The sequence below is a fragment of the Anomalospiza imberbis genome, chromosome 2 (genome assembly GCF_031753505.1).
Source record: "Anomalospiza imberbis isolate Cuckoo-Finch-1a 21T00152 chromosome 2, ASM3175350v1, whole genome shotgun sequence".
Lineage (NCBI taxonomy): Eukaryota > Metazoa > Chordata > Aves > Passeriformes > Viduidae > Anomalospiza > Anomalospiza imberbis.
In genome coordinates, this window is record NC_089682.1 from 64,791,533 (window position 1) to 64,818,153 (window position 26,621).

Genomic DNA, 26,621 nt, shown 5'->3' on the forward strand with positions numbered 1-26,621 from the left:
TTAGCTATGAAGGGAAAATTCCAATTACAGTGGTAATTTTTGACTGATGAATGAGCTTTCATGGAGGGCAAGAAGACCCAACTACAAGGAGGAGTTAAGCTGTTTGAAAGTAGGGATGCTGGAGACAGAAGGCTACTATGCAAGGGAGTGAAGCATTTCTGAGTGCTAAGATAAGGAACAGCCTCAGCATTATCCTGTAGCCATCCTGGGATGAGAGCACTTAGGAGCCATGTTTCACAGCAGATGTGGACTGGAGGATGGGCCCAAGGATGGCCAGGAGTGCCCCATCCTTCCTGGGTCTGGAGCAAAGGTATAAAAGGTTTCTGCTTATGATGCATCTCTGCAGACTCCATGTAGAGTTGCATATTATAGTAGGACTCAGCACACTGAATTGTTTATTACTTTTTTAATATATATATTTCAGCACAAATGCACTTAATTTGCCTCAAGGCATACCATGAAAATTCCTCAAGAGCTAGCAGTCTGATTAGTCACTCTAGAGTTTTAAAAAGTTTAGCTTGCTCGTTTGTTGTGCTTGGTTTTTTGGTTTGTTTGGTTGGTTGGTTGGGTTTGGGTTTGGTTGAGTTTTTTTTTGTAATATATTTTCTCCAGAAACACAAGAAGCGATATTCTGTACCTTTTACTTCCATGCTATCTCACATTTCCTAGCTTTTCTTTAATCCATATCTCTACTCAGTCCAAATTAACTTTGAAGTAATTTTTGCTTTTTTTACTGAAAGCTAATGTGCTCACTCCAAATTCCCTGCAGTAGCAATAGACATTTTGTCTTTGAAAAGAATTCACATATAGAATTTTTATAGGATTTTACTTCTCAGACTGTATGCTCTTCAACTTTCTATAAATATCATGGACATATGCAACCCTTGGCACCACTGAAAGCTTTGATATTAACTATAGTGGAATTTGAACTAGGTTTTCAGCTGGTGGTTTTACTGACTTTCTACTTTCAATGTCTTTTTTAACACGAAAACTAGTAATTCAGATTTTCAGCTAAATTGCCTGTTGTTCCACTTTTCCTCCTATTCTAACAATTTGGATCAAAGATTCTGTTTCTACAAATAATTACATAATTAGCCTGTAAAATGTTTAAGATTCTTCATAAGTATTTTTATTAGATGGGTCATTGAAATGGGAGAGTTAGATCAGTTGATTTATCAACTGAAACAGAGAAATTCAAAGACTGTGGTTTGTAGCTACTCTATAATGAGAAAAGCATACTGCTCCTTTTCTATATTACTTACAGTCTCTTGAGTTCCTTCTCAGCAGTAGCTATATGTTTCCTGCAAGCAGTATTACTCATGGGACACAGGAAACAGATTTTCATACAACTGCATATGCTGGCTGGGACTTGAACCCAGCTGGAAATGTTTCTGAGTCCCTAAATTACAGAGAATAGCTTTTGTACTTCCATAGTTTCTGTACAGAGATTATTGTCCTCATCAAATGGAGTTCCTTTCCTGTCTCCTTTCAAAGTTATCTAATTTTCACTAGTGTTTGATTTACAGAGTAAAGGAGATTTTTAATGAACTAAAATCAATTTCATTTTTATTTTATGACTTGTTGCATTTATATTAATAAATACTATGAATTAGTTTTCATCAAGTCTATGAAATAAATAATTCCTGTATATAGTAAAATATAGTAAAAATGTAGGGGCAAACTGTATCAAATAAATAGCACTAAGGTTTCTCTACCCCACATATCAACTTACTTTCCAATTTTGAACTCAGGAAGGCAATGAGGCAATTCTTTTTCTATTAGTCTATGGATAATAGGAGAAAGCTCTGCTTGAAAATTTGCATAACAAAAATAATTAAATAAGATCTACGAATCAGTATATCTTGGAAAATAAACACATCTCTTTAAGTAAACGTTAATTATAAAAATCGTGCTATATTAAAAGAAAATGAGAGCAGTAATTGATTTTGTAAATGACCTTGTATAGAAATACATATGAATTTTTTATGGGTGGGACCAGTATGGATACATCAAAGTACTGCAGATACAAGATAAATGCTCAGAGGGTAGCCTTGAATGTGAGCTCAGAGACCATTTGCAGAAGTTTGTATAGCCATTTTTATATACTTTGCTGAAACTCCAGAGTAACGACCAGCAAAAATTGAAGATCTACCTAAAGAAGAAAGAGCTTTACCCACCATATTTATATCTCTAGCTACTCTTTTACTATAGTATATTATCTCTATAGGGAAGTAGGTAAGGGAAATTGGGTGAAAAGAATGCATTTTCCTATGCTGCAGAGTCCAACCAGTCATCCTACTGAAGATGCATCTTTGAAAAAATAAAACAAGTATTTACCTCACATTTACTATGGAAAGCTAAACAAAGTTTTCTCTGTTTGAAGTGAGTTTTTCCTTGTAACGGCTGACATTTGCCAGTGCCTTTCTATTTCCCTTCTACCTGTACTTAGGATGTCTTGAAACCTTATGTGTTTCTGAAAACCAAGGACTTCAGTTTAATCTAACTAATTTGGATTGAAAGATTTTCAATATAAAATTTTGGAAGTGGAATTTTGTTGCATAAAACATCTGAAACACTAACTAACACTAACTAGGATTACTGTTACAAAATTTAGATGTTGCATTTTACTCGCTAGAAATAATCATTTACTTAAATTTGGTTTTATACTGCCTAATCCTCATAAATAATTCAAGTATAAATTCTCTAAAAGATTCCTTGCAGTTTAAATAAGTTAACATATCACTTTTATTTGCTTACTGTATGAAAAAGTTATGCTGATATTTATTTTCATTTTCTGCTCAGGAAAGACTTTTCTTGAAGGAGAGGCTTTCAAAGCTTGGCAAAAATGGGAATAGAATATCAAAAGCCTTGTTTTATAATATTCAGGAGCACCACTTCCTTTATTGCATGCAATTTGCAGAAACTCTTCCTTGAAATCCAAACATATTCAGTCTATCAGGTAACATTTCCATCCAGGCTATTCATCAATAGATGTGCTTCCTTCCATATTTTATTTTTTTGTAAATAAATTAGTTATTTCTTTCACCAGTAATGTTGAGATCTTCTGGTCAAAGCATTTTTTTTTCATCCACATAGATGTGAATTGTGAGATTAAGATGTGAGTAATAAAGATTACATAGTTATGGCAGACTATGTTAAGTAATAACTAATTTACTTGTTTTTTTCTTAAATGAATGTAGACTTGAAATTTCACTTGCCATTTAGAAATAAATAAATTTCTAAATGCAGCATCTGAACTGGGATGATATTTAAATGAATATTCAATTAAAATACACTTGAGGTAATAGGATTAAAATTAAATTTTAATTTTTGTGTATCAAGAACTTAAATCCCAGAATACCTAATGATATTTTAAGAAAGCTGTGCCCTTCTTTCATTTTACATTAAAATTTTATTGAAAAGAACTTGGAGTAAAAGAAAAGAAGCACTAAAGAAGCTACATTTTTCCTCTTTCATTCTACAATAAATGGTGAACTACAGCTTTCATTTAAAATATTGTAATACAACTTTCAACTTTAAATCACAAAGACTACACACTATGTTTTTAACATAAAAAAGACAGTTCAAGCTTTTAAAGTTCCTTTAAAAAAATATAGTGCAGTCATTTATTCACAAGATCTATTAACTGTAACTCTTGTGTCTTATATAGAACCACTCTTCTCCCTTTCTTGCTAGAAATAAACCTGAGAGAAATCACCCTATAAATATTTTCCCTTCTGAGATATTTGCATTAGGATGATACACATTTTTCATCTGAATATACAACCTTTTCATTCTTGCCTCTAGAAGGAACACAGTGAGCAGCCGACATGTCTTTCAATTTTGGGATCTCAAACAAGGAGAGAACATCCCCACCACATGCAGTGGGCAAGCAGGAGATAAAGCCAAGGGAAAGTTGTTCAACAATAACAAAAAATGATTATGCACTAAGAACTGTGTCTCATAAGAGATAAAAGGTGTGGTGTTATATTTTAGTAGAATGGTATGCTCTGTCTCACCCCACGAAAATGTATGGTTTATTCCAAGCCCGTGATCCTCCCCTGCAGTATCCTGTGTCTGTAATCCCATTGGCCCAATCTGTTCCGCGCCCACTTTGAATCTCCCTGTTAAGTGTGCCGGGCGGATGGTGCTTTCTCGCTCTTTGCCAGCTCTCCTGGCCGGTGCTCTCTTGTCCCCTCTCTCCCCATCCCCTTTCCCCCCTCACTCCCCTTTCCCCACCTCTCCCTCAGAAACCATGCTGACTCCCGGGGGTAGGAACCCCAATAAACCCTCATCTAATGAGCACCCTCAGAAGCCGTATGGAGTCTCCTTGCCTGCCTGCTGCTACCAGCGAACTCACAGCCTTGGTGGGCCTCCCATGGGCTACCCCCAGTGGGTCCCCCCTCAAAACGCACCACGACAAAAAGGGATGAAACCAGAAGATATAAAAGGAAGATAAAGGATAATAAGCTTGGAAGTGATGTGTAAAGCTATGTCTTTCTTTTGCCAAATCACTGATAGAAGATTAATTTTTATCAATTTCTTAAGGAGTTCTTCAGTATCTTCCCTGCCTTGAAAGCTGCTGCTTTGATGGCCATCACGTTCTGTTTGGTTTCCTGGGAAAGCAGTGGCATGCGTGAGAATCTGGTGTCAACGAGAGTATGTGAAAGAGTCCCATTCAGCTATTTCATTTTGGAGCATGAACTGGGACAGTTTAGACTAATTTTAAAGCAAGTAAACAGGGATGTCTTTTGCATCAGTGAAAAGTTGCTTCTTTTTGCTCTTTCACTCTAATAGAGAACGCAATATTTACACAAAACTGTAGCTATGCAAACATCACCAAAAAATGAAACCAGAGAATTCTCCTATGGAAATAAATGATACCAATATTGTTCTTAGCTTAATTTTTATCTTGCTCTGATGTTTCTGATTTTAGGAATTTTAAGAGGAGTTACATAATATCCTCTTTCAAGAAAAAATTAGCAACCCTTTGGATGCTTATGTCTGAAGATCAAATTCTGCTTTTGGTACATCAACAAGAGTCTGATTCATGCTCCTGTAAATTAAAGTTGGTCTCAACTCAAAAAAAATAGTACCGATTGAATCATGTTTCTAAATATTGTTTTATGAAGATAAGGGCTGCTTAATTTTCCACTTTTCCAAGAACCTTCATATCTAGAATACTGCATCCAGTTTTGGGCCACGCTGTAAAAGAAAGACAGTGACTAACTGAAGAGTGTATAGGGAGGTCACAGAGATAGTGGGGCTGAAGAACTTGCTCTTTGCCAAGAGTCTGAGGGAGCTGGGCCTGTTCAATTTGGAACAGATTTGGCCTTGGAGGGATTTACCAGCAGACCCGAGTGCTATGGGGAAGTAATTAAGGAGACTTAGCCAGGCTCTGAAAAGCAATGCAAGCTGGAAAGATGAGAAACAATAAGTATAAATTGAAATAAGAGAGGTTCATCTGAATATAAGGAGAAGATTTCCACCATAAGGACAGAGAGGCTGTGGCACAAGCTGAGAGAAACAGTTTGCTCACTTCCCATCCTTGCATGATTTCAACCCAACTGGATGAATACCTAAGCATCTTGGTCTGACCCAACTGGATGAAGACCTCAGCAGTCTGGCCTGACTTCATTGGAGCTGACCTGCCATGAGCAGAAGATTGGACTGGAGACTGTCCACTGCCCTTTTTCTACCTAAACAATACGATTGTGTGAAATCTGCATTTTCTACAGAGTTATTTCAGCTTATGAGATTTGGTAGCTACCTAGTTTTTTCATGTGAGAAAATCCAGGCAGACATCAGTTACATGAAATTATTTTAAAGTTGCACAACCAATAAATATGAAGTCTATACTCTCAAAAAGCCCCTGTGGAATCCCATTAAAAGACATGAAAACCAAGGTAAAAGCCAATTATGTGTGTCTGCCAAATTCATTAACATTAACTAATGAGACTGTTGACTTCTAAAATTGTTTGTGTCAGGTGGTAATGACAAACTTGATAAGACAGTACCTGCAGAATGTCATTAAATAGTTTGTAGCTCATTTCTATCAGCATCAAATATTAGATTAAGACAATAATAATGTTCATATGAATTTGAAAGAATTAATTAGAAATCCTCTTTAGAAACTCCACTGCATATGTGAAAAAATGATAAAAATAACTTTCATTCTGAGGACTTTAAACAGGAAAAATACTTCTGCTATAATAACCAAATAATAATTAGTATAATGACAATATATAAGTAGTTGTACTTCATATTAGGGATGTTTAATGTTTATTATCAGAGTCTCTGTTATAGTATGTAAAGCTTCAATTTTTGTATGAGACTATGGATTTTCTATTATTTTTAAAAGCTTTGCAAAAGACAGAAATATATCTCATTTGGTAAGAGCTCTTCTCTACATGTCTCTGCAACACTTGAGATATGAATTTGGATTCAGGTTTGAACACTAAGACAAGATGAAGATCAGTTGACAGCCTGTTTCTCCCTCTCTCCTTGTAAGGCATCGTGGTATAAGCATTTTCATGGCACTTTATTAGGGATCTTTACAAGTCTAAGAAGATAAAACAAAATTTATAAACATATGCTTTGCAAAAACTTGAAATGTAAATGAGTGTAATACAAAATGAGAAACATGAATGGCATATGAAGTTGTTCTGAAACATTGTGCCTGCATAAACTGTCTGATGAAAATCGTACACAAGACTTTAGCTCTCTCAATGTGTTTTCATTATCAATTTCAAATCATCACTTTTCTGAGTATTCTGTACCAAAAAAAAAAAAAAATCATGAAAAATATGGGAGTCTTCCAAAATTACCTCTAGCTTAGGGATTGCTACATCTGTCAATTACATGAATTCCACCTAAGATGGTGATAGTTATATCTCAACAGGCATGGTCAATGAACTGTCTTCAAGACTCAGTGCTTGTCACTTTGAACATTTGCATTCACTATTCACAAAGTTTGTGGCTAAAAATATAAGACCTTCTTCTGCTCATTTCTTAGGAAAGGGTGTTTGTCTGCCCCAAATTCCATCTGCCTGTATCCTTCCCCAATGTGAATGAGTGGCTGCCTTGTAGCTAATTTCAGCCTGGCTGGTAGGAGACAGCAGAGCAATGGACACAGTCTCAGACTGCCAGGTTTGAGACTGGACTCACACATTCACTATGTGGAAAGTATACATATTTTGGTCTTTATGGAAATTTTAGAGCTGTTTTTAACAAACAATGAAGGCTGCTTGGACCTTAATGGCTTGTCAGGCTTGACTCATTGCTGCTTTCATGAAAAGCATGTTGCCTCCACAGACCTGAGCAGAAGTGGGGGTGAGGCCCTAGCACACTTAACTTTTTATTAGTGAATCTTTCAGCAGTGGGAGGTGGCACCCTCAGTGGAGTGGCTCCATGTGTAGTTCACTCTTTTTCTCACCAGGATTTCTGATGCTGTATCAGCACAAGAATTCACCTGCTTCAAAAATTTAGGCATGCTTTGTGGCCTACTGTGATTGCAAAGCCAGTCTGATAGCAAGCTGCCTTGGAAAGTAGAAGTCTTACTGCCTTGAAATTTCCCTTAAATCTAGTATATTGGTTTATCCCCAAAACAGAGTGGAATGTAACAAAGCAAAAAAGAATCTTTTCCACTGTATCAACCAATTAAGCATTAAATATACAATCTGTAGATACACCACAGGGAAGGGAGGGTCACAAGGAGAGAACTGAATAACATCTTTTGCAGAGATTTGTCATTGGTAAGGCTTCAGTGTAATGCCAGACTGAGCCTAAGTAACTATCATAGGATAATTTTTTTCTTCTGTAGACCACATTGGGATGTATAAAAGGTTTCTTGTATGGAGATAGATTTATAGGAGATCTGAAACCTGCATACATGCAATTTGTTAGACTAGTATTTCAATTTTCCCTATTGTGCATCAACAGAAGGCAGTGAACCACTATTATATGTTACATTTTAGATTCTCATTAGCCTGGAGTAAGCTGTAAACATATATATCACAATTTATTCCATCAAATTATGTACTCATTACTAATGAAAACTGTACTAATATCTGAATAATTCAGAACTATAGTCTAATAGAAATTCAGACATTACTCAGAAGACTTTAAAAAAATTATATTAAGATATAGTCTTAATTTTGAAGTGCTTTAAAGTGCTTTGTAAACTAACAGAGAAGCACAATATAATATTTAATTACAAAATTAAAATAAAGGAAACTGGCAGAACATAAAATTGGAGTCAAAGTAAAGGTGTTCAATATCAAAAGCCTTGAATATTCTAGTTATTTCTATTACAGACACATAAGTAGGAAAGGGAAGAATCACTACTCATTTCAGGCCACAAAAAACATTAATTTTCTCAGAACACAGCATGATTTTTTCCAACAAGATATTAGTCATATAAGTTCCAAACCTCTTAAATCCTATTTTTAAAGTAGTGTGTTTCTATTAACACTGCTACCTGTGATTCTCCTTCTGTGTTGCCCTCCCTACCTTGAAAAGAAAGTTGTTACTCATGTGAGATGATTCAGCTGCTAGCAAAGCAGGTGCTAAACTGCTATACTTTGCATCCAGCAGGCAAAACATTTTTTGTAAGATTGAAATTCGAGCCCTTAATGTATGAAACCAAAAGAATCATTTTCTGATGAGAATAATTACATCTGAAATCTGATTTTTTAGTATTTTTAATTTTATACTCTAGTATTTTTAATTTTATAATCAAGGGAAAGCTGTTCATGTGACTTATTTGCTCAATGCAGGTTTGAAAGGCCCTAAGTTAGAGAACCAATAGCTATACATGGAAAGCCTAACTAAGTCACTGGAGTATGGTAAGTAAACTTTAGTATTACTCCTAACATGATCTTTGCATTGATATGGAAAAAGTATGATTTCTACAGGGACTTAAATGTAATTTTAAAAACCCAACCCAAAGTAATATATGTAAACTCAAAAATCCTTTTTGAACACAGTAGATTAGGAATCAGCATGAATAAACAGTAAACTTTAAATTTTAGATCCTTTTAGCCCTTCAAAGTTAAGTAGGTAACATGCAATAGCGAGTTATCTCAAAAGCAGGACTCCCAGGCAGAATCTCTTTTAAAAAATCATTTTTCTCCAATAAGACTGGTGAAACAATGCATGTTCAAGGAGCCAAAAATTCTTTATGTAATATTTAAATGCAAGCTCCTTTTTTTCATGGTAAAAAATCACATAGTGTATGTGATTTAAAGCTTCTTGGTTCTCAAAAAAATGATGTGAAAGACAGAAATTCAAACAATAAAGATACAATCTAGAATCGTCAATTTTATGCTCAAAGAAATCATATTAAAATCATGAAAAGATCAAGAGCCTGAATACCATTGTATTCACTGGTAGTAAGTGTTTCTCATTAGCACTCTTGAAGCTCGTGCAGCCCAAAAGTAATCACGAAAAGAAAAAATCCCAGTAAAGATGCAACATGTATCCCTTTTACAGCCACAGCTGTTTCTTTTTTAGCAAGGACAAAGTTCCTGTGAGTAGCTTTACCTGTCTATATGTTGAAAAAATGGCCTTGTTTGATAGGGAGAACTGTCCCCATGGAACATGAACTGGGAGAAGGCCAGAGTCAGTAAGGAAAATTCAAAATCAGTTGCAGCAGAGCAGCAACCTAAAGTATCAATTTTCAAAATAATTGAGTCATTATTTAACACATGAAGTACTCAATAACTTAATTTTTTTCCCCTGAATAAATTATAATAATCATTAGAAGTGAATTCAGTAAACATTCTTTTTTATCCATAGTTTTGAGTGAGTAGAATTTCTGGCAGGTACCCAAACAGGTCACCATGAGTAGGATAATGTGGCAATCTGTTATCATTAGCTCTGTTGGAAAGGTTCTGAACACACTAGAGAGAATTAAATGACCTGGAAAACTCGGTCTATGGAAAAGTCTATTGTACTCATCTCCTTTATTTCCACCTCTATGCATCACTGGAACAGTGGAACAGTAAGATTTGCAGTGGTGACAAAGATAAAGGTCATTTTTCAGTTTCTCTTTCATTCAGCATGAACCATTTAAGGACTGTTAAATCCTATACATACAGAAAATTACTATTTTCTGTCAGGTCCTTCCGCTCTCTTGGTGTGTTAGTCTATTGAAATCTTCACATTTGGAAGATATTGCAGACTTGTGTTTTAAAAATCACTGCTACTTTTGTTCCTGACCATCATTGTTACAACTGTCAGAATTTCAGATCATGCAAAATAACAATGTTCAACCCCCCCATATAGCCCATTTTAGCAACTGTTTTTCCTAACTAGTATAATTTTTTCCAGCAAAACTTTAAGGAAAGAGAAATTCTTAATAGCTCTATTAAATCTAATCTCTATGCCAAGATCCGAATGATCAAGATAGATACTATAAATATAATGAGATAGCTGATTCAAAAACATGCATCAGAGACGTTTCTATTGTTAATATAAACTTTGCTGCTGTTCTCCATTTATTTGAGTAGTTAACTTTATACAAAGAATGCAACTTTGACATGCATCAGCTATTCTGATTTAACAGTTTTGTATGCAAACCTTATTCCTGGGAAATCCAACTAAAGGTGAATCCACAACAATGAAAGAAAAGAAACAGGGGAATCAGCAGAATCTTAGGAAAAATAAAAGAAATCTTTTGCATTTTGGAAAAGCGGAGGTGAATGATGCATGGACATCAAAGTTGAGAAAAAAATTCAAGGGACTGTAGGTAGGGAAGCTCAGTGTTTTCCCTAAATCTGTTTTGCATCACACTATGTACTTACTGAGAGGCTGAGGGCATGGACTGCCAAATATATGATTTTGACAGCATATTCTTCACCAGTAAATAAGCAGCTCCTGCTTAGGCATAAAATTATGCCAAATCTTTCTTCTTTATAGAAGTATAACAAAATACAGCACAATTTGTTTTTCACTGGAAATTTATATTGTTTTTTCAATAGGAATTTCTATATTTGAGCACTTTATCATTTATGACAAATGAACCACATGGATTTAAGAAACAGACACGAGACTCAGTTCTGTTCTGTTGCAACAGAGGATGAATTTAACATCTCACACAAAGGCTGACAGGCCAGAAGTTGGTTCTGTCACTTGATATTATAGATTAATGTAGAAAGAATATCTACATAAATGATCCTGAAATATTTGTCAAAACATGACTACCATAAACCTCCAGTCTAAAGACTAACAGAATTCCAGAATAATATACACAATTATTTAGCTTATAAGAAATTTTGAGAAACAAAAATCTCAAAAATTATCAAATTATGGGAAATTATGTCTTTAACATATCTTAAACAATTATGTCTTAAACTTATCTTTTCTGTTCTGTAGGAAGAAAGACAGAAGAATGATTTTTTCATTTATCTCTTGGGAAAAAAGCCCTCTTCCCTTTTTAGCTTCCCCTATTACTTTTTGCTCCTCAAAACCATTAAAGACACCTCTTAGGTTCCAGAAAGCCTGCTTTGTGTGTATTCAGAACCAAAATACTTTTATATAAGAAATATCCTTCAATAAATCTTCTACTCTTATAACACTTGTAGAAAAAATTAAAAAGCCAACAAATTAAAATTCACCTGTCAATCATTCCTATGCATTTAGTGCAATACATTTCCAAGGACAGGAAAATGAGTTAAACTGTGTTATTTTTAAAATGACACTATGAATCTACTCATATCAAGTTCATCAGTTCTAATTCAGTTATGTCTTTTGGAGGTCACTGTCTCATTTATTTCTGGTTCTTTGATATGATTCTCAATTAGTTGGGTAGGCAGGTAAAACATCTGACATCCAACAGTGAACTATGAGTTTCCAAATATGTTTGCACAGCCACACATTACACTTTAGCAAGCTCGTTACCTTAACCCATTAATAAACCATAGTTTGAGGTTAAGACTAAAGACTCAACTCAAAAATTAATTAGAGGTGTTCTGAACTACGTGTTCATGAGTCATTCAGCTATGAAATGATAAATCACACCAGTTAACAGATAACCACGGACATTTACTTTATCTTATTTCAATCTGTGGCTGTACTCATGATAAATTGAAAATGAATAGCCATCGCTCATCTGTATAGTGAATATCAGATTCAAATGACTCAAATCTACAGCTGCTGCATCAGAATGGTTTGTATCACAACACGTTCTTGAACAAAGCACTTTCCATGTTCACCTGCTTCATTAATACAAATTTGTATTTATTCAGTACTCTAGCAAGGTACGCCCTGAGGTACACTAACCACTTAATATAAGATGGAAAAACTGTAACTCCTAAAAGGGGCATTATCCTTGACCTTCAAGAGGTTTACCTTTGTGGAACTCGCTTGTCATTTCAGAGTACTGCAGCAAACCCACCATATTCTAGACCTAGACTAAGCCCCAGTGTAACACTTGAGAGGTTAGATGTGCAGTATAGACTTTGTGACTTGTCTACAGAGATTTCTAGAATCAATTATGTGCAACTAAACATGACACAGAAATTAGATTTCAAAACCTATTCAGAGCATTCAGGTTAAGAGTATACTGCAGTGACTATTTCAAAACACTTTCAAGGAGTGGTAAACACTTTCAAAACAGAACCTTTTGCAAACCCATGGTGAGAAATACAATTTCATCCATAAAACTAGATTTGTTTTATAATCTCTGTTCCATTTGTAACCTTACTCAGTTTAAATTGCTCGTGAGAGCATCTGTGTTTGATTTGAGCTTTATAAACTAATAAAGGCAAAAAAAAAAAAAAAAGACAATAAACATATCCCAAAAGCAGTTTTGTCTAAATATCCAGTACCTCAACTTTCCAATTGGCTGTACAGAAGTTGTTCTTCAAAACAGAACAGGTTATGTCCTGTATGAGTGAACGCCAATGATTCTCAGGAACTTCACTGGATCCAGTTGTATTAGGACTCCCTTTTCATAATCTGTGGGGAAAAAAATAAGTTATGTGTGTGTAAAGCTGTTATTGAAGTGTTAGATCTCGCAAACTTTCTTCTATGTGGACATATGTTCATTTGGCTCTTTATGTTTCATTACTTGCATGTTCCTTGACATGACAATGTTGGTTGGCTGCATGAGTTTAATCTGAGATACTTGTCTTGCTTCAGAGTGGATACAAAATTCAACAATGTTTGTTTTATGCTGTTTGGTGGGGGAAAAAACCCTTATTTCTTATAACAAGAACAAGAAATTAAGAGAATTAAGAGAAATTATGATTTGTTTTTTATCTGTTACCCTTTAAGAAAGGATAGTGCTGGGAAGAATGGAAAAGGTACAGGTTCACATAATTAGCCTCCTAAGTTCATGAAGGCTCATCTATAATGGAAGGAATAGAAAATAATTTCTGTTGTTTGAATTTAAACCAGCTCATGAGCATTTTTGTAAAGATTTCTCAGGAATTTGTTTAGAGTGACCTTTTCCAGATAACATGCAATTACGACTTTACTGATTATTTCATTTTCAAAGTACTCATTTGAAATTATGCTAGAGGCATGTGTCTCCATTTAACTTATCCAAAAAAAAGTAGAGCATGACTTCCTTAAAATAATTATTGTTTGAACTATTCAATCATTAAGTTAAATTGACAACAGAGAAATCACAACATTTTTGAACAATTCTTAGCAACCTCAATTAGGAAAGAAAAAAAAACAAACCCTAACATCTCCCCCTCAAAAACCAACTAAACAAAAAAAAATCACAAAACCACAAATAAAAACTCCCCAAAAACCCAAACCAAAAAAACCCTCCAAAACCCAAACAAAAATCCACTGTTGTGGTATTATATGGGCACTTAGATTAATTTTCAAATAAAGGCTAAAAAACAGTCTTTTCATGAAAAAGTATTTATTAACTAAACAATTAACACAGTCATATCATTTTAAAGCTTTTCCTTTTTTCATTTTCTTGTACTCAACCTGAGTTAAGATTTCAAATGCTTCTTCCCCTGACTTTTTCATTCTTTCGTCCTGACTAAAGGAATCATGGGGAATGTCTTCATGTTCTAATTTACTGCCTACTTCACCTGTTGTCCTAGGAAACCAGCAGCAGCTGGAAGTACATCTATTAAATAGTTTTGGCCCTACTCAAACCAAACCAACCAAATAGATAAAAGCCAACTAACTGTCTTAGTCATCCCTGTTTATGTGATTGGCAGGAAATGTAGTAGATATCCAAATTTCTTCTACCAAAGCACTGTGGTAGAATTGACTACCAGTTGCATAGCTAATTTACTTAAGAATTATGAAGAGTCTTCCATCACTCTATTAGCCTTGGAGTTCGAATTAAAAATTTTACCTAGACCTTGCCCTTGGAAATGCACTGAATTCAGGGACTGGAGAGTAGCTTTGACTTATATTGCATGTTTTGAATCAAGCAAGCAAGCAAACAAACAAACAGTATAAGTGAGAAAATCTGCTGCTGTTCTTATTAATATTTTTGAAACCCAGCCTAGAGGATAAGAATTTATCTAAGTGATATTACAGCTCTGCCCTGTACTGCTTGAATGATTCAAAGCTTCATCTGCAGTCCAGAAAATATTTAGATCTGTGAAGCAAAGGAAGACAATCTGCTCATCCTTCTTTTAGAGCTGATTCACCTTGCAGAAAACAGTGAAATTTTATAAAGATTATGAAGACAAAGATTAAAGAAATCTAGTCATGAAGCCACCCAATAGAAAGAGAGAGAATTAGATGTTTCTCTTCCTTTAGAGTATTTGTATGTTTTTTAATTGCTGAGTATAATAATGTTTAATGTAAGCAAATGCCCATGTGAATACCAAGTACCCTACAAATACACTTTTCTCTAATATATTTGTTTACCAAGCAGTAAAAGCTTATGATCTAATAAACCTTCAAAGTTGCATTTAGTAGCACAACTCTGACACTTTTAGTAAGGAATGTCATCCCTCCCTCCTATCTTTTAAGCATCTGCTTGTTAGCAATTATTTAGAGACACATGTTAAAATGGGGAAAACTTTACTCATCCTTGGAAGGTTCAGGCTCAGTTCCCATCTCTGACAGAAGCACTTCTGCACAACCATGCTTTATTTCATTTGACTACACCATGAACTTCTCCAATCAGCACCTGGATATTGATGACCTCAGCCCTGAAGCATTTACCTAAAAGTTAGAAAAAGCCCTAGATACTTATCTGAGTGGAATGGATCCTGTAGCCCAGTGAACAAGATATTGCTACAGCTACCAGCATGCCATGATCTTTGAGCAGTCTTTCAAGGCCATGAGACAGCCATGTTTACTTTTTCTGAACTTCTCTTACCTAGCTAAACCTTGTTATGGTTGCTGGAGCTGTAACAGCAATTTTTGAAATTGCCAAGAAACTAGGTCAATTTAATTTTGCTTTTGCTTAACTTTCTATGGTAAAATTTTCATATATGTGGTAGTAACTGGTAGTTTTTCTGTATAGAATCTGATATTTATGATTCTAACATAGCAATATAGCATAAAGGAATATGGCTGTGGTATGGCAAAACTGACCTTGAATGGTGGGACACAGGATGCAGTGCAGAGAGGGCAATAAGAAATAGGATACAAACTGATATTCCAGACCCAATGGCTATCAGCACTCTACAAATGACCAGCTAAGGTAGTACAGACCTGGAGAAATCACTTTTAAATGCAGCAAAGAGAAAAAGAAAAATTATCTAACATATGTAAAGTATACCATAATTAGTAATTACAGAAGAATCACATACATGAAAAAAAGAGACAGCAAGTTGTGAGAAAGTTGGCAAACATAGAAAAAGTCCTGATGTGAGTCTAACGTGAGGAAGAAAACACCCACATGAGTACCCATGAAGGACCAAAGGTACATTAAACAGCTGCAGCCTTTCCCCATGCTGAAGCCAACATTTAGACCCACGTGTAGGGAAATCAAATTTAATAGGATAAAAATGCTATCAAGGTTGTGTGTAAGGAAATTTCAACTTCTTCTGTGGTGTTATAATTTTTGTTATTTTAAATTTCTTCTTTTTTTTTTATTTTTCTGTAAAAATGGGTACTGACCTAAAAAGAAATCTTCAAGAGACAGCTAGGATTTAAATTACACTAACAATAAACTATTGACTCCACATAAAAGATGTGTTTCTTTCTTTAGCCATAAAAATTCTGCTTTTTCACAGCACATTTTGAAACTAATTCCTAGATATTATTAAGCTGATCAATCATTTGCCTGCAAAGTTTATGGCTATACCTGGGAAAGAAAGACATTGCTCTTAAGAATCATGTAATTTTGTTCTGTTTCATTTTATGTTTTTTATTTTGTAATGGAAATTAAAAGCAAACATGCAAATTGCCTTTTGACAATAATAAAAACAAATCACTCCTCTTAGTACAGTTCAAAATTAAATTTTCTGTTTCCTTGAGTTTCTTTCTCTTCTATAAATTACAGAGGTATATATCCATGACCTGTTTGAGTGCGTGTGCATAATATAAGCCATCATTTTTTGTCCATCCATATCCATATGCCAACAAATTATTTCTCTTTATTTTTAGACTGATTTAGCATGAATTAAAAGGAATAATAATTTTTAACTACTAATGGTCACAGATTTAATTTTTAAAAACTTATTTTGTTATGAAAATAAATATAAAGCTGTGTTACTTTCATCTTTGAACTGAATGTTAAAAATATAATTGTGAAAGAAATGTTGCACAGTTACATGGAAGCATGATGCATTAAAAGGAAAAGAATCACAATTTATTCAAACATTTTATTAGATATAAACATCTGCAGATCACTGAATTCCACAGAAGGTGGGCTAGCCACTAGGTTTCAGTAACTGAAACAAACAATAAATCACAGCTTTACTTTTACAGCCCATTACACACAAAGGTCTAAAACCTTTCTATTTGCAAGCTTCAGAGTACTCCAACTGCAGAGTCCTTAACTTTCCAACTTTCTGTGACTAATAGATGCTATACTGTAAAATGAACAGGAAATTAGAGTGGAGAGAGGTGTAAAATCAGTATCCTTAGAAAGGCTGTGCAGGAGGGATGTGAAGAATAGCTCACTGTAGGGCTGTGCTGTCTCCCAGTGAACCTCAAACAAGACAGATTACATTCTCATTAATGACCGTTTAGGAATCAGTGGATTTTTATATGTTAGAAAGGAGAAGCAGTTATAAAGCTATTAAATATTGTGGAAGGGCAAGGTAGGAGAGGCAAATAGAGAGGTAATAGATTCAGCAAAAAATCTCGTTGAGACCTGCTGTAGATGGAAAAAAAATAGCTTAAGAGTTGTATAGATCTTTCTCCTGCTTTTGACCTCACACAGGAAAGTTATGCCCTTTTAAAATGTCATTCTGTGTTGAAAAGTAAATCCTTTATTTTTCATTAAAATATCCTGGTAATTGACTTGCCCATCAGAATTTATTAAACAAATCTACTATTTCTGATGTAGCATGGTTCAGAAAAAATAGTTACCTTCTTCTCACATGTCTATTTAATAATTCTACCTTTTTTCTTGAAGTGGCCAAATTAGATCTTTCTCCCACTTAGTTTAACCTTTTTCCTACTGTGTCAAATGGGCCCACAGTCCCTAGCTACTTTGAAAATGTGTCACAGCATCATCGGCTGCGTGGAAGAAAGAAGCTTTTCTAAGAAACACAAAACCTCCCACATTGAAGTAGGGGAAATTCCAGGCTCCCTCAGACAGATGAAGCAGGTTTCACTATCTGTGTCTGTATTACAGGAAAGAGGTTCCTGCTGTGCAACCAGACTACCTGGTGACTGCTAAGCAGACAGCACCATCCTCAGCAAACACAGTTTCCATTAAGATCAAAGACTACTGTGTTCCTAAATGTCCTCTGGGAGGCCTTGTACTGTAGGTTACACTGAAGAAAAGGCTTGCTATAAAAAAACCCCAAGTATTTCTACTACACGTTTGAGTTTCAATGCTGCTTTTGGAATTTTAGTGCAATGTTTTCCATTTAGAGTCTTTTGCTTTTTTCGTCAATCTACTTCTGGTGCTGTACAGTCTTGACAGGTGAAGACTATAGACAGCATAGATATACCAGGATATCTGAATGGCAAGAAATTAATTCTCAATATCCTTATCAAGTGTACTGGCCATTACTGGTCATATTTCAGCCCAAACCTTTTTAAAATACCTTTTAAAATAGAATCTAAGCACATAAAACTACTCCATGAGTCAGCTGTTTCTCCCATCTCACCTTATCCTTTAATGTCTTCTTTGGATCAACCCATAAAGAAATTAAATGTAACACAGGAAAGGGTTTCTCCTGGTTATTTGGAAGCATGAAAGCATTTCTGCCCTTGTGTGATGGGCAACAGTCTGGTCAGCCCAAGGGAAGCTATGTCTAATTCTGAACTTATATTTAGAAGGAAAAAATTCCACTTAGAAAACAAAGGTCAAATCCTGAAGTGATGAGAAATTATTTACTTGCACAAGGGAATGATAGGTACCACACTGTAAGGGGCATGTCCTCCTCCCTGTCTTTCATGGACTTGTCCAGTAGGAAAATTTTCAGAAAGCCTGTGAATCTAGGAATTTATTTTAAATATATGCACATATCTCAGTAATTTCAAAACAATAACTTCATAATACAGTTTTAATCTGGTAGATGGAAGTGGAGATTGTTATTCAAGGTCTTAAATATGTAGCAACACGTCCATCTTTACATTTAAATTATATATTGATATTCACAAGTAATTTTGTACTGCTTACTTACATATAACTTCCATCTCCAAACTCCATAAACAGTAAGATGTTATCCCAGAATAGTCCTTCTTCCCTCACTTGCATTATAATAACAATAATAATGGTGTCTGTAATATTTGTAACACCCACAACTGGTGCTGTCTGCAGTGTATCATGATTTTTTCACAATAGAAATAAAAGTCAATTTTCAGAAGGAAAACCATGGAGACATGAATTAGTAAGTGCAAGGTCACCATCAGCTGATGTCAATAAATATGAGGTTTTAAATGGTCATTTCCAGTAAACTATAGAGTTCAGTATTGGAAGAACTCAATTGCTTAGATGGAGATTTTGAAAGAACAAAATTATATGGCAGGAGATAATTCTTAACTGTATTGATGAAACTTTGAGGACACACACTCAGCTCCTAAAGATCATTTGGAAATGTTTATAAGTGGCAAAATATTTGACTTCTGTTTCCTGTTTCTCTAACATCAGGAGATGTAGAAGGTGAACAACACAGTGCTGCACGATTTACTTTGGGATTTTACTCTGAGTCACAACTAATACTAATATAACTTTGCAATGCAAGCAGCCAAAAAGTTTAGAAAGAGGAAAGGTACTAACATAGACAATTCCTGCTGGTATGGGAGCCATGAGCCTGGGAACTGAGTCCTGGAACAAGAAACATACTGAAAATGCAGCTGGCCTCTTTAAAAGTGCAGGCGAGGAACCTGGAAAGTGGTGACCTCCTGAAATACCATCAGTAAGTGCAAAACTCAAGAAACTGCAACTTACTCTCTGAAGAAGTGGAAGCAGTCCTGGAAAACAAAATTGGGCTGGAAGAACAGACACATCACCACTTTTTTTGAGGTCTGGGTGAAAAATAGACATTAACAGTATCTACTGGCTGCTCAAAATGGTGTCCCATGCCCTTTTATATCTCTACAATATACAAAGAATTTAATTTTTATCCAAAATAGAGTTCCTATCTCTCTGAGAACTTTCTATGCTGCACATGTTTTTACTTTCCTAAACAAGTTGAAATCTACACAAACTTTATACAAGATCTTAGACTCTCATTGAGGACACCTGGCTAACTCCAGACTCCATGATGTCAATAATTTTTGAATTCAAACTCTGTTAACTTGTTGGTCCTTGCTTTGGGCCTGCTTTTGGAGTACTTTCAGTTTGTCCTTAACAGCTTTGGGATGGCCGGGTCTCTCTTGGTGACTGGTTTGTCCTACACTTCAACATGATTTGGCCCGTTCTGAAACCTAAATCACTCAAAACTGGTATTTTACATCCATAGGAGTAATATATTATAAGTGTGTCGACTGTTTTATTGGTGAGAAGTTGCTTCACTAATGAGAAACTCACAGTAACCTATATTAATTGCTGGGTTTTTTATATTGATTGCTGCTCTATGATTGATTGCTAATGCTATTGAGAGTCACCATACTATTGTTTATTGATATATTATTGATAGCTGATTTTTTATTGATAGTGATTTTTAATTGCTATATTTATTCACTTTATCAGTCATTTTTATATTTGCTAGTGATGATGTCTGTGGTAGGATTCTTGCTGGTGTTGATTTTTGTAGTATTTTTGATACTCTGTAATAATATAGAGAAATTTTTAGGACTAAAAAGCTTCCATGTCCTTGTGTATTACAGAATCCTACAAACCCCCGTCAGCAATTTCCATGCATGCACAAGCTGTGTAACCCTGGGTTACACAGATCATGATACTGCTAGTGAGTTTAATCTCACCTTTTTTTCATGCATGCTGTCTTGTCATAGTGCAGTGTCCTCCAAGGGTCCTGTCGTGCAACTGAGCTTGTTCCAACAAAGTAAAACATAGGTATATTGATGGGAGAAGGAAACTGTGGGAGAGTTCCTCCCACAGCCCAAACCTGTTTTCCAACTCCACTCCAATGGGATCTTCATGTTCAGGTGTAGGGCCACCTTTCTACCAGACATGATGTTTTTGCTGATACTGGTGCTGCATCACTTTTAGTCAAATAATACCCTTTGGAAATGAGCTCACTGTCGTTTCTGGTTGCCAGCGCAAGTACTCAGCTCATGGTGAACTCCTCTGAGCTCAACTTCTGTTGCATCTGTTTGCTCAGATTCTTTTTAATTGTGGAAAAATACTTATTTTCGAGTCTAACTAACAGGATGTATTCTTTCAGCTTTTTTGCCACAGATGATTTTTTTTTGGATATATATCACTTTCTAAGAGGAAAGACAGAATTATGACTAATTATGTTTCTCTTCTTTTTGACTCATAATGCACACAATAATGTAGATCAGTGTGCAGTGAAGATTGACTCAAGTCTCGTTTTTCAGAAGGCCTGGTGAATAACCGTAGTCTAGCAAAGTGAGTCAAAGTTTTCCTCTGGTCTTGTTTGTAATGCAATAATACTAACATGGTTGAGGAAATCTCTTATTATATAGCACAAGCAATCCTGAAAAGTTTTATAAACATTTTCAACCAACAGACCTTGTGAAGGCTATTATTTTCTGTTTGCAGATAGGAAAATCAAGGAACAATATTTTTCAAGTCAGCATTAAAAAAAAACAACCAAAAAAAAAAATAAAACAAGCTTGAAATCACCTAGAGTTTTAAGATGTTGACTTTGAAATGCTCTAATACTATCCTAATTGTCGAATATGACAAGTATCTGCATGTCTCATCATCTTTAACTGCTGTTCTCTCTGTTAAACTGTTCTCAGAACAAAAATCCGTGGTAGGTAACAAAAGGAAGACACCCAAACTTTGTGCAGCTGCTTGCAAATTTGGACCTTCTAAGTGATTTTCTCAAAGTCAAACAGTGAGCCACTGTATAAACAGTAAAAGAAATTAAGTCTCCTGCCTGTCACTTTACTTTGGAAGCATGCTGCTTCTCATTCTCACATTCTCCTTTAATTAGAAAAGAGTAGTCTATTAAAGCAGCAAGGAAAATAGAATTACTTAATAAGTCAGTACAAGAGAAGAGGTAATGCAGGAGTAAAGATCAGACAATACGCAGTACCTGTAACTAAAAAACACTAAGGACAAAAGATGACTGAGCTATTCTCTCATGCAGACAAAGGTACTGAGAGGCAGAACCATGATAACTGCAGAGTGAGGAAGGCTCAGTGGCTGAACACTGGCCTCAGTGGCTTTCCCATGTCATTCAGAGCATTTTCTACCCAAGCCATGATGAAAGTAAGTTACACTGGGAAATGACACATAGACACCACAATTCTGTGCAAATTAAGTATAGGTGGAGAAAATGCGATAAAAATCAGACATACATTTTAGGGCTAGTCATACAAGAATTTAATGAAGAGTATATTTCTTTGTTTACTAATTGGATGATCAGGGGACAGATACATACTTTGAATGTTTTAAACATTGGAAAATTTCTTTCTAAATATATCAGTTTAGTTAAAGCCATGCTGAAATTGTGATAGAAAAAGTGTGATTTGGAACAGATGCCAGATTTAGAACTATAAGGGATGAATACTAAAAGCACTATTTTTTACTAAAAACCTTATTCCAGCACGCATAAGTGTCCTCCCACCAACATTGCTTTCGTTGCTCCCATAATGTGAGCCCTGATTGGGCTAAAGAGTGAAGCTCTCTCCATCACCCCAAGACAATTAAGTGCCCACAACTGTCCTCTGTCTCTCTTTTTCTAATCGCCCTGTGCCTCAAATCACAGTTAGTTTGCAGCTAGTGCAACACTCTGTCCCAGAGAACCCACTAGATCTTTGTTTCTCCTCATTCCTGGGGCTCTGAACACCTTCCTTTTTGCCTTCCTTCTCTTCCTCCATTTCCCCTTTCTCTTGCTTTTCTCCATCAATCTTAAAAGTTCATCTATGTTAGAGGTTGAAGTAAAATGGAGGGAGGAGGACATGGCTACATCTGGAAAAAATTATAGATTCAGATGAAGGTGCCTGGCTTAGCTAATAACATACCAACATCTCTATGTGCTTCTCGTGCTTTACCTTTTTTCATTCTCTCAATGGTTTCCAAATCAATACTGCTCTTCCTCTTAAGTGTTGGAACTCTTAAATATTCAGAGTTACTTTGATATGTTATTGAAAAAGTCATCATGTGCATGGATAATTATTATCAAGTAAAGATCTCTCCAGCTCATCTTGTTACACAAGTCCTAGCAATATTTCTAATATAAATCTTTCAACAACATAAGCCTACTCAGGGAACTACAGACAATTCAGCCTTACCTCAGTCTCTAGGAAGGTTATGGATTAACTAATGCTGGATACTATTTCCAGGTACATGAAGGACAAGAAAATCATCAGGAATAGTCAGCATAGCTTTCCGAAAGGGAGGTCATGCTTGACCAACTTGATAAACTTGTACAATGAAATGACTGACCTTGCAGAAGTGAGGAGAGCAGAGGCAATTTTCTACCTGTACTTCAGTAACACATCCACAGTCTCATAGATAAGCTGCTGATGTATGGGCTGGATGAATTGGGATGAAATGAAAACTGATAGAATGGCCAGACCATTGTGGTGGTGATCTCTGGTGCAATATTTAATTAAATATTTAATTGGAGGCCAGAGACTGGTAGTGTACTCCAGGGGTCAATACTGTGCCCAGTCCATTTTAATACTTTAATTAATGATTATATGGTAATATTCTCATCAAGTTTGTAAATTACACAGGAAGAGTGGCTGTTATACCAGAGGGTCATAGAATATCTTGAGTTGGAAGACACCCATAAGGATCATTGAAATCCAATTCTGCACCCTGCACAGGACACCCCAAGAATCGCACCATGTGCCTGAGGGTATTGTCCAAACACTTTTTGATCTCTGTCAGTCTTGATGATGTGACCACCTCCCTGGAGAACTATCTCTAGTGCCCAACCACCCTCTGGGTGAAGAATCTTTTCCTAATATCCAACCTAAACCTCCCCTGAGACAATTTCATGCTGTTCCCTTAGATCCTATCACTGAACACCAGAGAACAGATCAGTGCCTGCCTCTCCACTTTCCCTCTAGAGAAAGCTGCAGACTGTGATGAAGTCTCCTCTTAAACTCCTTTTCTCTTCATGAAGATGCATACAAGATTATTTTCAGAAATAAGTGAATATTTCTTTATTCTGAAGGAGTAGTATTCTTTTTTTTTAAACAAAGAAAACTACCATACAATAGAAACAATATTACTTTCAAATTGCTTGTGACTTCTTTTTGGAATTTGCACAGAATTTTCTGCACTTTTGCTCCGAGAATCCCTTGAAAAGGCCTGGCATAATAAATCTCTTTTAAAATTATCAGATAAGTTAGAAACATTATGAAGGGAAGATTGTAGTAGTGTCTATACTACTCAAGAAATGACTGCAATAAAGCAAGTTTCATGATCCTTTTTACTGACAGTATACTGCGGTATGCACCAGCAATTTACCTGAGTTACAGGACAAAGCTCATGTGCATTTTTTTTGGCCCATTTATGCCTAAAAAAGGATTTCAGGCCAGAACTGTCCACAAACCCAAATGTCATTTTGCACTGAGCTTATTTTGGAGACAAGAAAACACTGATTGTGATATCATCCTGAAATTTCCAGACACTTGTGTTATTAAAAATCCAGCAGAGGTAAAAACTATCAATTTTCAATGTAAAACTGTATTCATAAGCTTAACCTGTTTGATAAATGAGCTGTAATAGCATTCCTTGTCAATTGTGTGTCATGTCAGTTTTTAAATTGGTTTACATTGCTGCATTATATTTCATTATATTAAATGAAATATGAAATTATACTGGGTTTGCACTTTCATGCATGGAACAAATGTGTGATATAGATACAAAAATCCAGTTCAAAATAAATAATAATTATTATTGTTGTTATTATTACCGTCTTTTACTGGTTGCAGGCTTTTTTTTTCTCAAATCCTAAATAAATCAGTCCAAAAGGTAAAAGTGAGAAAAATTGTGTGTTGAGATAAAGATAGTTAATTAGGTTAAAAAAAAAATTTTCACACAAGAAAAGCAAAAGAAGGATCTCATTCACCACATCTCATGAACACGTGGTCAGCCATCTCCAGGGGAACCAGGGTTACACTGTGCTTAACAGTGACTCAGGAAGACAAACTTCATCACTCTGAGTGCCCTCCCCTCCTCCTTCTTCCCCCAGCTCTACATGCTGAGCATGATGCCATATGACATGGAATATCCTTTGTGTGAATTGCTGTCAGCTCTCCTGGATGTGTCCCCTCCCGAGACTTCGTGCATGCCTGGTGCTCTCACTGCCAAGGTAGTACAAGAAATAGAAGTATCCTTGACTCTGTGTTAGCTCTTCTCAGCAATAACTAAAACCTTTGTTTCCAGCACTCCATTATCAATACAGGTGCAAAACACAGCCCAACACTGGCTACAATGAGGAAATTAATTCTATCCTGACAAAAAAGAGTACAATCAGCCCAGAATAATTTTTTTCAGTCTTCCCTAGGATTAGCAAAGGCAAAGTAAAGAGAAATTTACAGTAGGAACTCATTCAGCACAGTATGATGAGATCAGTCTATCAAAGACTTAAAGCATCAGCAGTAGCAAGTCATCTGCTCAAAATTCAAGTTACATCCTTCTTAAAAGGACTTGCATCTTTAACCTACTTCTTCTTTTTGAATGACAGTTTTTTATGAAAATACTTTAAAAGGTGCAACAATTAAAACATTTGTAGAATTTAAATATTTGCCATATATGAATTTCAGCATGCAAAACTGTCATGCCTATATCCTTGGACAAAGTGGTTGGAATCTGCCTTTGCAAATTATTCTTCCATATATACATGCTTGCTCTTAATTTTAAAAAAGATATCAAGTTGCACAGAATGAGCATATATTTCTTTTTCTCCGCTATAAATGAGAAAGCAATTTGTCATAAAAATTAAAATAATTTTGATTTAAGTAGACAACATATCAGTTACAAAAGAAGCAGATATAGAAGTTTGTTTAGGCCTATGCTCATGCTGGTACAAAACTAAAAAAAATCTTATATCTGTTTTTCAAGTAAAAATTAATAATAGTAATTAAAAATAAAAAGAAAATATTTATAAAAAAGGATTTTCTATGCAGGTCTCTCTATAAATTCCAGAATAACCATTAATCACGAGAAAAAATGAACTTGATTTTGTGAACAGTTTTCATCTAAGCAAATGTAGCCATGACTCTTTGTATTAATGGGTATTACTCTAAAATCACTATTGTTTAAATAAATATGCTATTTATCTTCATAAAATCCCCCCATGGTCTTATATGAATTCTCAGTATTGCAACAAGTAGTACATAAACTATAAGCACCACACAGGTTCCAAGGTAGCTAACAACGACTGGGAGCTGACTCAGTGAATGATCATGTGCTCACAAAGGGATGACCTTTCTCTTGTCTTAAGAAAACATTTAGGTTAAGGATTTTAGAAAATACCAGAAATTCAGTATGCACGTATGAAGTTAAATGGAAGCAGTTATGTTTCAAAATGGAAACATCATACTTAAGAATTTCAAATACATTCTAAACAGAGAAGTGATTATATTATTCCTTTAAAAGCAATCTAAATTTTGTACTGCTCTCTTTTATTAATCCTGCCTGAATTAAGATCTTTTAATTAGACTGGACTTGAAGCTGTTTAAAGACTATCTTTGGGTGGAATATAACCCAAATGGATAAAACCATGACTTGCTAAAAATTACCTCCATAAATCTATATTGAGATTACTGTGACCTTTTTAATGTTTGAAGAATTTATTTTTTTCTCTACTTTCTGTAGAGTTATCATTATATGTATCTGTATTAATAGAACTAGCTAATTAGGATATAATTTATTTTTAGTATTGTATATGTAACTGTAGATCAAACTGAAAAAAAACAAGATTTGAAGTGTGTGCCTTGTT

At 35.2% G+C, this 26,621-nt stretch overlaps 1 protein-coding gene across 3 annotated transcripts in view; it reads right to left on the reverse strand.

Moving 5' to 3' along the window:
• Positions 1-26,621, reverse strand: part of CNTN5 (contactin 5) — a 601,944-nt gene that overhangs the window by 402,586 nt on the left and 172,737 nt on the right. Inside the window, exon 1 of one of the 3 annotated variants that reach the window (XM_068181454.1) lies at positions 12,831-12,877. The exons of the other annotated variants lie outside the window; for them this stretch is intronic. The gene's annotated coding sequence lies outside the window, so the exon portion shown is untranslated. Of the gene's footprint in view, positions 1-12,830; positions 12,878-26,621 lie in introns of those variants that run through there. 3 annotated transcript variants of the gene reach the window in all.